Below are 14,585 nucleotides of genomic sequence, written 5' to 3'. Positions count from 1 at the left end.
CACTTTCATTTTTCACTTTCATGCATTGGAGAAGGAAATGGCAACCCACTCCAGTGTTCTTGCCTGGAGAATCCCAGGGACAGAGGAGCCTGGTGGGCTGCCATCTGTGGGGTCACACGTCGGACACAACTGAAGCGACTTAGCAGCAGCAGCAGCAGCAGTTAGGAATGAAAAAGCATAGGAAAGCGGATGGAGTCGGGAAAACACACCCAGGGAGCTTCAAAAGAACAGGACAGGCTCTCCTCAGTTGGATCATGAGTTTATGGGTGAGCTCATTTTCTTATTTCCAAGAAAGAAAAGACTTACAATCATATGCTAGTTTTAAGAATCAAATGATCATAATGACCCTAGTCAGAGTTATTTCGCTAAAATGATACAGCCAAACGTAGTGAGTGGAGGAATGAGTTATCACGAGAAAGTCAGGACACCAAGTGAAGATAATTTTGGTGGCAAGTATGGCTGTGAAAGTGAGGCATGTGGGGTGGTAGGCCGAAGGTGACATGGGTACCAGGGAGAGCTTATTTTTAAAATAGAAAACATGCATAGCTATGGCTTCCTTGGTGGCTCAGAAGGTAAAGAATCTGTCTGCAATGCAAAATACCCAAGTTCAATCCCTGGGCTGGGCAGATGCCCTGGAGAAGGAAATGGCTACCTATTCGGGTATTCTTGTCTAAGGAATCCCATGGACAGAGGAGCCTGGTGGGCTAGAGTCCATGGGATCACAAAGAGTAGGACATGACTGAGCGACTAATGCTTTCACTTTCACTTTCTTTCACGCACAGATAAACACTGAGAAGAAGACGTTGGCTTCTGGTTGACTCATGTAAATGTTCCTGCTAATAAGAACTAGAATAACTATACAAAATATATTTTTTTAATCCATTTGAGGCATTCATAGAGCTATGAAAGGAGTGAGGAGATGCAAGTTGAGTATAAAAAAGGAGCCCAAATAGATGGGACTAGTACTGGGGTCACTCTTTCTCAAGAAGCACCTGCCACATTTGAAAGCAGCTTTCAGGAGGCTAAGAAGTCAAATAGGCTTGTGGGTCTGGAAGCCCTGATAGGACTTAAGGATAGCACACACGCTAAAAATCAAACTCTACCAACAAGGAAGAAGCCTGGTAAACCCTGCATATCCCGTAAGGATGCCCAAGGGCTTTGTTTCAGGAGTGAGTGTGAAATGGATGAGAACGGTCTTTACAGGACATCTCATCATCTCAATCTCCATGAAGATTGAGATCTAAAGCAATTTCTGGCACTCCAGCTTCACTTTAGTTGCCCAGTCAGGTCCAACTTTTTGCAGCCCCATGGACTGCAGCATGCCAGGCTTCCCTGTCCATCACCAACTCCCAGAGCCCACCCAAACCCATGTCCATTGAGTCGGTGATGCCATCCAACCATCTCACCCTCTGTCATCCCCTTCTCCTCCTGCCCTCCATCTTTCCCAGCATCAGAGTCTTTTCCAAGAGCTTCAGCTTTAGCATCAGTCCTTCCAGTGAATATTCAGGACTGACTTCCTTTAGGATGGACTGGTTTGATCTCCTTGCAGTCCAAGGGACTTTCAAGAGTCTTCTCCAACACCACAGTTCAAAAGCATCAATTCTTCAGCACTCAGCTTTCTTTATAGTCCAGCTCTCATATCTACACATGAAAGTGAAAGTGAAGTCGCTCAGTCGTATCCGACTCTTTGCAACCCCATGGACTCTAGCCTACCAGGCTCCTCCATCCATGGGATTCTCCAGGCAAGAGTACTGGAGTGGGTTGCCATTTCCTTCTCCAGGGGATCTTCCTGACCCAGGGATTGAACCCGGGTCTCCCGCATTCCAGGCAGACACTTTAACCTCTGAGCCACCAGGGAAGTCATCTACACATGACTACTGGAAAAACCACAGCTTTGACTAGATGGACCTTTGTTGGCAAAGTAATGTCTCTGCTTTTTAATATGCTGTCTAGGTTGGTCATAGCTTTTCTTCCAGGGAGCAAATCTCTTAATTTCATAGCTTCAGTCACCATCTGCAGTGATTTTGGAACCCAATAAAATAAAGTCTCTCACTGTTTCCATTGTTTCCCCATCTATTTGCCATGAAGTGATGGGACCATGTGCCATGATCTTTGCTCTTTGAATGTTGAGCTTTAAGCCAACTTTTTCACTCTCCTCTTTCACTTTCATGAAGAGCCTCTTTAGTCTTTGTTTCTACCATAAGGGTGGTGTCATCTGTATATCCGAGGTTATTGATATTTCTCCAGCAATCTTGATTCCAGCTTGTGCTTCATCCAGCCCAGCATTTCGCATGGTGTACTCTGCATATAAGTTAAATAAGCAGGGTGACAACATACAGCCTTGACGTACTCATTTCCCAATTATCAACCAGTCTGTCATTCCATGTCCAGTTCTAACTGTTGCTTCTTGACCTGCATACAGATTTCTCATGACTCCAACTTAGCTGCCTCCAAAAAGCAGACAGAATACCTTTCTGAGGAAACATAACATCATCCCAAGCCTCACATTATTTTCTCTACTGTTTCCTCAATAATGCCTAGGATGCAACAACAACAACAAAGTAAATGAGAAAACAAGATGTCTAAAAGAAAACAACTGGCAATAGAAATAGGAGGTTGCCAAATAACAGAGTTACCAAACACGTCTTCTAAGTACGCATGACCGACATGTATTGTTGTTCAGTCGCTAAGTCATGTCCAGCTCTTCGTGACCCCATAAGTAATTAAAATGCAGGTTTTGAGAATTTCAGTGGAGGTGAAAGTCATAAAAGAGAACCAAACAGTGATGATAGAACTGAAAAGTGCAACAATGAATATTAAGAACCTGAAAGTTATACTTCACAGCTGAGAGACAGACCTGAAGTGACTACAGAAGAAACAGGCTAGAAGAAATTATTCAGACTAAAAACAAAGAAAAACGAAAGAATTTTATAAGTACATAAATATCATCAGAGCCACATGGGCCATAGTGATAAGGCCTAATATCTGTGTAATTTGAGTTTGATAATGTGAGGAGAAAGAGAAAATGTCAGAAGTGATACTAGAAGACAAAATAAGAATCCTGCAAAATAACAGTACCATTCAAGCACAGATACAAGAAGCAAGAGCCCCAGCACATAATGGCCAGAACACCAGACCTATGCACACTGTAATTAAATTTCTAACTTAATTTCTGGTTTAGATTTTATATACAATTCTCAGAAGCAGCAAGACAAATAAAATATAACAGCTGAAAAGGAGCAAAAAAAAAAATAGTACCAACGGTTGTCTTTTAAAGCAGAAACAAAAACCACTATATAACAGAATCATACATTCAAAATGCTGGAGGAAAAAGCTGCCAACATAAAATTTGAAATCCAGAAAAATAATCACTCATAAAGTTTGCATGCATGCATGCTAAGTTGCTTCAGTCATGCCTGACTGTTTGCAATCCTATGAACTGTAGCCTGCCAGGCTCCTCTGTCCACGGGATTCTCTAGGCAAGAATACTGGAGTGGGTCACCATGCCCTACTCCAATGGATCTTCCTGACCCAGGGATCGAACCCACATCTCTTGCATCTCCTGCACTGGTGGGCTTTACCACTAATGCCACCTGGGAAGCCCATAAAGTTTAAATAAAGACATTTTCAGACAAATAGAAAGAGATTTGTCACCAGAAGGCATACACTAAAGAGAATGCTAAAGAAAATGCCTCAGGCAAAATGAAGATAATTCTAATGGAAACTTCCAAGTGAAGGAAGAAATAATGAGTGAAATATGTGAGTAAACATAATCAATGATCTAAGATCCTATCTCAAAAATCTGGAAAAATAACAGTAAGTTAAACCAAAAAGTACGTGTCTGTGTATATTAGTCGCTCAGTCATGTCCGACTCTTTGCAACCCCATAGACTGTAGCCCACCAGGCCCCTCTCTCCATGGAATTCTCCAGGCAAGAATACTGGAGTGAGTTGCTACTTCCTTCTCCAGGGAATCTTGCTGACCCAGGGATCGAACCCGGGTCTCCTGCATTACAGGCAGATTCTTTACCATCTGAGCTACAGGGAATTCCAAAAAGCATATAGGAGAAAATTAAAATGAGAACATAAATCAGTGAATCATTAGCAAATAATAAGAAAGCCAAGGCTATTTTTAAATTTAAAAAAAATGAATGAACCCAAGCAAGACCAACCAAAAAGTAAATAAAAGAGAAAGAAAACACAAATTACCAAAATTAGAATTAAAAGAGAGGTAACATCACAGAGCCTACAAATACTGAAAAGATTAAGAGGATCTTATGAATATTATGCCAATATATTTGAAACTTGGAAATAACAGTCCTACACAAACTCTTACTGAGAACTGCAAGAAATGGTATGCTTCCAAATTCTTTTAATGAGGCCACTATAATCTTGGTACAAAAAACTAACAAAGACACTAAGGGAGTGGGGGACGAACATACCGGGAGTTTGGGATTAGTAGATGCGAACTATTATGTGTAAGATGGGCAAACAATTAGGTCCTACTGTAGAGCACGGGACCTATAATCAATATCCTGTAACAAACCATAATGGAAAAGGATATGCAAAGAATATACACATGTATAACTGAAGCACTTTGTTGCACAGCAGAAATTAACACTACCTTGTAAATCAATTATACTTCAATAATTTTTTTAAATGACATTAAAAGTGTGCTCTTTCTTACTCTTCTCTACAAGAGTTTGTGGAGGGTTATTATTGTTATTATGTCTAACATTTGGAAGAATTCACTTATGTACACATCTAGACCTAGAAACTTTCCTTTATAAGAAAGCTTCTATTATAGGTTTGATTCCTTAATAGATAGAAAATTATTCTAATATTTAAATTCTCCTTGTATTATTTTTGGTTAGGTTGTGTTTTTCAAAGTAGTTACTTTATCCGAGTTTCAAATATACTGGCATAATGTTCATAGTATCTTCTCATGAAAAACTTATAAACAAAATATTAGCAAATCAAGTCTAATAATACACCACACCATAAGAGAGTAGGCTTTAGGCCAAGAATGAAAGGTGGATTTACTATTCAAAAATACTCTAAAATTTTGATTCTTCACCTAGTCAGAAAAAGGAGGGAATTCCCTGGTGGTTCAGTGGTTAGGACTCCAGGCTTCCATTGCTGGGGGCCAAAGTTTGATCCCTGATTGGGGTACCTGCTCCAGTATTCTTGCCTGGAAAATTCCACAGAGGAGCCTGGCAGGCTACAGTCCATGGGGCCGCAGAGAGTTGGACACGACTGAGCACAGCACATTGGGGAACGAACATTCCACAAGCCGCACAGCATGGCCAAAAAAAGAAATAGGAGAAAATCCACGTGTATCTCAACAGATGGAGAAAAGGCTCAGTTACATTGCAGTAACAAGCAGCCCTGAATTTCAGTGACTTCAAAAAGCTGAAGTTCCTGTCTCACTGATGCCATGTCCCAGGTCAGGTGACTTGGTGACTGGTGTGGCTCCGTCTCAAGTCGCACTCACTCTGGGAGCCAGGCTGAAGTAAGTTCCACCATCCAGAACATCGTGCTTGCCCAGAGCTAGGTACATACTAAGTGCCATCTAGTTCATAAGCACTTTTTCTAAGATGTAACTGACATGCATCACCTCTGCTCACAATGACCAACTCGAGGCACATGGTACCACATAGAGGGATGGGACATGGGGGAACAGTGCTAAAGCCCCACATCCAGAGAACTGGGGCCTTTATGTCCCTGACTTCACAGAGAGATGACCAGAGGCTAGAATCCTCAAAGAATAAGGACACTGCAAGGAGGTCATAAAAACCAAGTGCTGAAAAGAGTTAGCTTCCAGGTCCGGTAACAACATTGGTCTCCACTTGTTCCTTGGTTGGCTCTGGCTAAGAAGCCTGGTTTTCTCTTCTTGGGTAGTTCTGGTACCCTGAACTGTTTGTCCTGTAATTGTTTGCAGGAGAATATCCCTTTAGGGCATCAGTTCAGTTCAGTTCAGTCGCTCAGTCGAGTCCGACTCTTTGCAACCCTATGAACGGTAGTACGTCAGGCCTCCCTGTCCATCACCAACTCCCAGAGTCCACCCAAACCCATGTCCATTGAGTCGGTGATGCCATCCAACCATCTCACCTTCTGTCATCCCCTTCTCCTCCTGCCCTCCATCCTTCCCAGCATCAGGGTTTTTTCCAGTGAGTCAGCACTTTGCATCAGGTGGCCAAAGTACTGGAGTTTCAGCTTCAACATCAGTCCTTGCAATGAACACCCAGGATGGATCTCCTTTAGTATGGACTGGTTGGATCTCCTCGCAGTCCAAGGGACTCTCAAGAGTCTTCTCCAACACCACAGTTCAAAAGCATCAATTCTTCTGTACTCAGCTTTCTTTATAGCCCAACTCTCACATCCATACATGACTACTAGAAAAAGCATAGCTTTGATTAGGCTGACCTTTGTTGGCAAAGTAATGTCTTTGCTTTTTAATATGCTGTCTTGGTTGGTCATAACTTTCCTTCCAAGGAGTAAGCGTCTTTTATTTCATGGCTGCAATCACCATCTGCAGTGATTTTGGAGCCCAGAAAAGTAAAGTCAGCCACTGTTTCCACTGTTTTCCCATCTATTTGCCATGAACTGATGGGACTGGATGCCATGATCTTGGTTTTCTGAATGTTGAGTTTTAAGCAAATTTTTCACTCTCCTCTTTCACTTTCATCAAGAGGCTTTTTAGTTCCTCTTCACTTTCTGCCATAAGGGTGGTGTCATTTGCATATCTGAGGTTATTGATATTTCTCCCGGCAATCTTGACTTCAGCTTGTGCTTCCTCCAGCCCAGCGTTTCTCATGATGTACTCTGCATATAAGTTAAATAAGTAGGGTGACAATATACAGCCTTGATGTACTCCTTTCCTGATTTGGCACCAGTCTGTTGTTCCATGTCCAGTTCTAACTGTTGCTTCCTGACCTGCATACAGATTCCTCAATAGGCAGGTCAGGTGCTCTGGTATTCCCATCTCTTGAAGAATTTTCCACAGTTTATCATGATCCACACAGTCAAAGGATTTGGCATAGTCAGTAAAGCAGAAATAGATGTTTTTCTGGACTCTCTTGCTTTTTCGATGATCAGGACCTTCACTGTTCCCTGTAGGACAGTTTCTCTGTCTCTGTCTGCAATTGCTCAGAGTCCAGATTTTAGACAACTGACTATTGCTAAGAATATTTTGTTCCTTCCAATTCTCTCAGGAAAATGCCTAAGCTCAGTGCTAGCTTAGGCTGTTTGATCCTCCTAAAATACTGATCCTTTTTCTCTCAAAGCATTCAAACACTTCCCTCAAGACTCGAAACAAATCCTGTCACCACCTTAACACCCTATTCACTCCAGATCATATCCTGAGAGCCATCTCCACTCAACCCATCCTTTTATGTCCCATGAAGCAGGAAGTTTGTCTCACCCAGAAAGCAGTAGGGGAAAACTCTGCATTCTGACTCAAAGGGAAGAGAAATGACAGCCCAAATCACCTTATGCAAGAATCTGATACCCATTGATCACTGCTGGTTGCCATTTTTTAGAAATTTCATGGGAGTTCTTTGAAATTGAGAATTATAGTCCCAGAGCAAACTTTACAGACAGTTCTCTACTCAAGTAAGTGTCAAGGTTGAAATTAAGGGACAAGAATAGAAAGACCATTCTAGACTCCAATCCAAGTCAGTTTTCCAAACCAACTTCATTGATAATATGTCTGGAATTTCTCCATTTGTTTCCCAATAGCTTCTGGACCCAGAAGAATGTAAGAAATTGGCCCCCAGTAAATGCTTACTCTCATCTCTCAATCAACAAGGAGTGGCCAAGGGCCTTCAGTGGCCCCTTTCTAGGCCTTGCAAACACAAAGGTGAAAAGGAAAGAACTGCTGCTGTTTATGAAGTCTAGCACAGAAGCGGACATGCAACCAAACAATGAAATATGGCAAGCCAAAGGCTTCCAAACCATGGTTCACGGAACACAAAAACAATAAGCACTGGTGTGGATGCTTCTGTTTGTATTTACCTGCCTGCCCCAGGACCCACTTCCCTTCTTCTGTTGATACTCCAATATCCATTGAGAATATTCTTCATAAATCTCAATCCAAAAGAAGATGTGGTACATAGAAACAATGGAATATTACTCAGCCATTAAAAAGAATGAAATAATGCCATTTGCAGCAACATGGATGGAATTGGCGAGTGTCATACTGACTGAAATAAGTCAGACAGAGAAGGAAAAATATCGTATGACATCCCTTATGTGTGGAATCTAAAAAGAAAATACAAATGAACTTACTTACAAAACAGAGATAGATTCACAGACTCAGAGAAAGAACTTCGGTTGCTGGTGTCAGGAGAGGGGGGAAGGATGGGAGAAGGGATAGTTAGAGAGTTTGGGATGGAAATGTAGACTTGCTGTATTTAAAATGGATAACCAACAAGGCCCTACTGTGTAGCACAGGGAACTCTGCTCAATGTTATGTGGCAGCATGGATGAGAAGGGAGTTTGGGGGACAATGGATACATATATATGTATGGCTGGGTCCCTTGCTGTCCACCTAAAATCATCATAACATTGTTAATCGGCTATACTCTAATACAGAAGAAAGAGTGTTGTTGTTTTAATCTTCTTAATCCAAATGCCTCAAAGGGAACCAATGCCACCCCCTGAATCCAAGGGTGGATATGTGATCCAGCTCAACCAGTTAGAGCCTCCCTGTTCACAGCCTTGACCCAGGACCTTATCAGATTCCATCAGAACTAACCCTAGAATGTTCTCTGCAATGATGGTGAAAAAGATATCCCCTTCCCACACTTGGAGCTGTGGGGCTGTGAGCCTGGGGGTGGTAAGGGCTCCTCCATGGGAGGGCTTAGCTCCTCTAAGCCCACTTGGAGCCTCACAGAGGACAGAATTCAAGAAGGAAGATTTCTGATGATATTATTCAGGAACCTGGTCCAGCCACAACTGATGAGATTTACACCTCCATTCACTGGTTCACTCATCCATCCATCAAACGTGTACTGGGCATCTGGTATGTGCCAGGTGTTCTTCTGGGCCTCGGGAACACAACAGTGAATCAATCACACCATATCCCTACTTTAAGGAGCTTTTAACTCCTTGTGGTGGTGGTTGTTGTTCAGTCCTCCAGTCGGATCTGACTCTTTGCAACTCTTTATAACTCCTTAGGAGGAGACAACGCATGGAAAAAATGAAGTCCATGTTAACAGGATCATTCGAGTTGCTGCATGGAGGTGCCACTGAAAGGAGGAAGAGGAAAAGTAAGGAGGTTATTGTTATAACCTAAGCAAGAGAGGTGACCCTGGCTTGGACCAGAATAATAGCGTTGAGAGGGAACCAGAGCCAATTAACTGCTTTCAAAGGAACTCATGCTGCTTTTCAGTCACTTGCAGCTGATGGAGGCTGGCATGCCCTATTCCATCTCGTTTCAGATTCCATCCACATTAAATACACTCACTTTACGCACCACCAAGAAGGAAGAAATGCTGCCAGTTAGCCGATGGTGTGATTCTTTCACATCCCTTGAAAGAGCTCCTTTAGACCTTTTATGAATGTTAGTAGGAACAACTATGAACAGCACATGCAAATAATAAAACTATATCACAAGTACCACCATGATCAGCAGTCATCATAAAGCACATCCCAATTTCAGAAATATTAAAACACAGGGAAATGTGTGCCTTAGAGTCAATGAAATCCAATAGTATGTACACATTTGTCTGATTTTATAGAGATGATTGAAACGTGGTTTATCCTTATGAAAACCATGCTTACTTTCTAGAAGGGCTGAAAGGTATAAATGCATCTGACAGTTCACTTCTACTTCACCTCTCAGATTGACTCATGGCCATTTTCTTAATCCCCCACGTACAAGAGGAATCAACATGAATTTTTAAATGAGGCATAGATCTTCAAATGTAATTTTCACATCTTAGACTCCTGCATTAGACACACACATGCCTGGTACACATAAGGACACCAAGCCCATAAGCCCACATCCCTTACATGGCATCTCTCCACATTATGAGAGCAAAGTTCATTCAAAGCAATTCTGAGGTTCCTCAGAATATTTTTCACTTCCACCTTTTGCACAAGCCATAACTGGTATTAATACAAGGATGGAAAGCAATGTATAACATAAGTGAGCTTGCTCCAGCGCTAAAAGACTGAAGACAAAGTTGGGAGTGAATCCTGCAGCATTAGAGATCTCAGTCACTTTGTGAATCACAATGACAAGGACACCCCGGGTTTAAAAGACTGTCTAAGTGAATCATGATTGCAACTTCAGGGAGTGATTTTTTTAATTGCCTTCATCATCTGAACAGGCACAGAGAAAAACAACTTTTGTCGTATATGTATTTAAACAAAGAAGATATTTTCACGTTCTAGGCTGCATGCAAAGTTACCTGACCCAATAATTATAACCCAATAATTATAAAAAGAAATAACATTTCCTTTTAAATGTCCCTTTAACTCCTGAAAATCTAAAATGAGAATACCCACAGCTGGTTACAAGGTTGTAAAATCAATACTTTCAAATGTGGGTGCAGGCCATAAGTTGATACAACATTGATTTTTAAAAAACCCTTTAGAAATATAATTTAAGAACATGTTTCTGAAATCCTAGAAAGTATTCAATTCTTTTGATCTAATAATCTCACTCTTTGCATCTAATTTTAAGGAATTCACTTTAAAAAGGAGGAATGCTTTATGTATAAAATTTTCAATCAACTTACTTATAAAGATGAAAAACTGACAATAGCCTGCATGTCTAACAACAAGAAAAGACTTACGTAAATTATGATAGTTCCATCAGATGGAATATTACAGCCCATTAAAATATTAACTTTGAAGACATTATAACAACATAATCTACTTAAAATACGATGCCAAGAGAAAAAGCAAAAAGCATTTTATTGTGACAAGTGTATCCTTATGTAAAAACGTCTAGACATAGATAAGGACAGTAAAGGAAACAAACAAACAAAAAAAAAAAGTAAAAACAATTTTGCCACAAATCTAGAAAGGGAGATGATTTTGCTTTCATTCCCAGAATGTGTATTATGATATGACTGCTCAACAAAATGTTTTTTGAAGATGGTAGCTGATTATTGTAAATGATCAAGTGCATTCAAGGTGTATTGTTACTATCTTCCTATAGACATTTGCATAAAGAGACCGCTATCATATTGTGATGCATGTGCTAGTCTCATTCTGCATTGGCCCTACATATCTGTTAGAGATGAATTTTCCTGTAGATCTCCAGAGGTGGCACAGGGAACAATGTCAGGTACCAGACGCTGGAGTAAAGAGGCCTGGGGGTGAGTCCATTCCCACACAGGCCATGGGACCTTAGTGAGTTTTCTGGAGGGCTCTGTAACCCCTCTAGTAAAATGCAGGTGCGGAGACCTCCCTGGCTGAGCTGTGATAATGATTTCCAATTAGGTATGAAAAGGAGTCCACACAATGCATCACTAAGCTAGAGTTTTTAATATTACCTAGATACAAGATGGTTATGGTACAATGATTCAATGACAAATTTCCAGTTAGAGTGTAGCTTTAAATTACTTACAAACCAGGTTTGTTCCAGTTGAGGAGGTATCTGCATCTTCAACCCAACAACTCTGGTTTGCAAGAGCATGTTCTTTGGCTGGACCATGTCACTGCCCTGTTTAAAATTCTTCCATGACCACAGGTGACCCTAAGGTCGATTCCAAACACATGGCCACTGGGTCCTTTAAGATCAGCCCAGCACTCAGGACCTGAGGCTTCCCTCCTCACACACCACATTGTAAGAGTACTAAAGTTCCTACAATCTCCCCAGTGAGCCATGTTTAGATGCTAAAGCTGAAACTCCAGTACTTTGGCCACCTCATGGGAAGAGTTGACTCATTGGAAAAGACTCTGATGCTGGGAGGGATTGGGGGCAAGAGAAGAAGGGGACAAAAGAGGATGAGATGGCTGGATGGCATCACTGACTCCATGGACATGAGTCTCAGTGAACTCCGGGAGTTGGTGGTGGACAGGGAAGCCTGGCGTGCTGCGATTCATGGGGTCGCAAAGAGTCGGACACGACTAAGCGACTGATCTGATCCGATCTGATCTACCTTTGCATATTCTGTTCCTTCCCTCTGAAATACCCTTCCCCTCTCTACCAACCTCTCCTTCCTGGGAACTCATACCATTTCTGCAAGGCTTAGTCTAAGAGGAAGTCTCCTCTGACCCCTCCTCCCTGTCCCAGGGTTAGGGTCCCTCTTGCAAGATACCAAAGTCCCTTGAGCTCCTTGCATCATCCTAGCTATCTGCCCTGCAAGCTCCCTGAGGGTTAGAAGCTTACCTCCACCTTCCTCATAGTCCTGTTGCCCAACACAGGGGTGAGTGCAGAAAAGATGATCAGTAAATGCCTATGAAATCAATGAATCAACTTGCACAGGTGTTGAGAAATAGACTGGCAAAACCAAATAAGTTAATGTTTCACTGAGCTGGAAACTGGTAAAATGAGAGTCCTAACCTTGGGCTTTAACCAGTTGACCTTGAGCCTGACCACTTTCAGAATGAGGAATAGCAGGAAAATCAAAAGGTGGCTCTGCTAGATATAACTATTTTGCCAATAAATATTTTAAAGCAAAGTTCCCGGAATAAAGAAAAAAGACAGTTGTCAATATAAGGGACAAAAACTTCCTCTGTAAATAAAAGAAGGACATTAAGAAAATTATCTAAATTACCTTTGACCCAGGCTAGTACCATGAACCTCTAAAATCAGGAGTGATAAAATTGTGTGCTTTTCTCTGGAAAGGAGTCCATGGCTTTTATCCAAGTATCCTGCTATAGACTAAACTGTGTCCCCACCAAACTTCAGATGCTGAAGCTTCAGCCTTCAATATGACTATATCTGGAGAGGACTTCTAAGGAGATAATTAATAGTCAGTGATGTTATAAGGGTGGGGCCCTAACCCTATGGGATTGGTGTTCTTATAAGAAGAGGAAGAGCAACCAGAGATCTCTATCTCCGGAGCACACACAGGAAGGCCATGTGAAGACCCAAGGAGGAGGCTGTCTACCAGCCAGGAAGAGAGCCCTTGCTGGAAACCCACCCTGAAGGCACCTTGATCTTGGACTTCCAGTCTCCAAAACAGTAAGAAAATAAATTTCTGTTGTTCAAGCCACCATCACCAACAGATTCTAATGTCTAAGCATCTGTGGTATCTTGTTATAGTAACAGCAGCCTGAGAAGACCAGCATTGGTCCCTTCCCTAAAATAGACAGGAAACTTTTGACTTGTTGAAAATAGAAAGGTTTTGACCCAAGTCATCCTCTCCATCTGTCAATGAGTTTGTATCTTCTCACAAAGTCTGAGCAGCTCTGAATGTAACCTCACAGGACAAAAAGGCTCCCAGAGGAACAGGCCTGCCCCACGTCCACCTCAAGCAAGATGTCCCTAGCAGAGCACACATTTAAATATCGATTTCAGTGTCGAGATCACTTTGCTTTCCATAGAGCAGTTCAGGGTTACTGTGAGCTTGGTTGGGGGAAGTGTTTAGCTACACAGTGTCTGAATGCTTTCTGGAACACACAAGGGCCTCCCCCACCCACCTGTTTACCTGTTCTCTGTCCACTCCTGGCTCCCCACCTACCTGTGCTCCAGAATAACAAACAGGAAGGGAGCAATCCTCCTTGGGTCCCCACATCCTACGCTGGCCCCACTTAAAGCCCTTAGCATGGTCCTCAGTGCCACCAGACTGGGAACTCCTGTTAAGAAAGGGCCAGATGGGCCTGACTCAATTACACTGACTGTACTCAGGTATTCTTCTCAGAGGGACTGTGAGGTGAGCTTTTGACTACCATCCGCAACCTCAGACTTCCCAGGCAAAAAATCCACCTGCCAATGCAGGAGATGCAAGAGAAGTGGGTTCAATCCCTGGGTTGGGAAGATCCCCTGGAGGAAGGCATAGCAACCCACTCCAGTATTCTTGCCTGGAATATTCCACAGACAGAAGAGCCTGGAAGGTGACAGTCCCTAGAGCTGCAAAGAGTCGGATGCATGCATGTACAGCCTTGGAAGATCTAGAGACCATGACCAGTGCCCAAAAGCCTACTGTCTCCAGGGCAAGAGTGTCCAGCCTCCAAGCCAGCAGTGACACATCCCTTTCTTCACCTGTAAAATAGTACAACAAAGGTACCCACCTCCTAGGGTTGCCATGAGGCCTGAGTGAGGACATATAAAGCCTAGAACAGTGTCTGGTACATGAAATGTGTTCAGTAGTCCTGGCTCTTATTGAGGGCACAAGAGACTGGAGAAACCGGTGCAATAGGAAACGGAGCTTTCACAGGCAGAGTTACCAGATAACAACACTATGTGCAGACCTCGGTACTGATTCTATTTACAAGGCACTTCTCACATGGACTACCAGTGGTTAAGTTTCAAACAATCCCCTAAGGTAGAGGGCGGTTATCATAAGTTATCTCCTAGATGAAGAACGGAAGGTTTCAGAGAGGTTAAGGAAGTTGCCCCACAGAGACACAGCGCTGGGAAAGGGGTTCTGCTGGTCCAAACACCAAGCTCCACCGACCTGA

The 14,585-nt window shown here is 42.4% G+C and overlaps 1 protein-coding gene across 1 annotated transcript in view; it reads right to left on the bottom strand.

Moving 5' to 3' along the window:
• Positions 1–14,585, bottom strand: part of STK32B (serine/threonine kinase 32B) — a gene marked incomplete at its 5' end in the record, with an annotated part of 406,524 nt that overhangs the window by 391,178 nt on the left and 761 nt on the right. The window lies entirely within an intron of this gene.

This window comes from Bison bison, unplaced genomic scaffold (genome assembly GCF_000754665.1).
Source record: "Bison bison bison isolate TAMUID 2011002044 unplaced genomic scaffold, Bison_UMD1.0 scf7180017864255, whole genome shotgun sequence".
NCBI lineage: Eukaryota > Metazoa > Chordata > Mammalia > Artiodactyla > Bovidae > Bison > Bison bison.
Note: the sequence above shows the minus strand (reverse complement) of the source record. Positions and strands in the feature narration are given on the sequence as shown.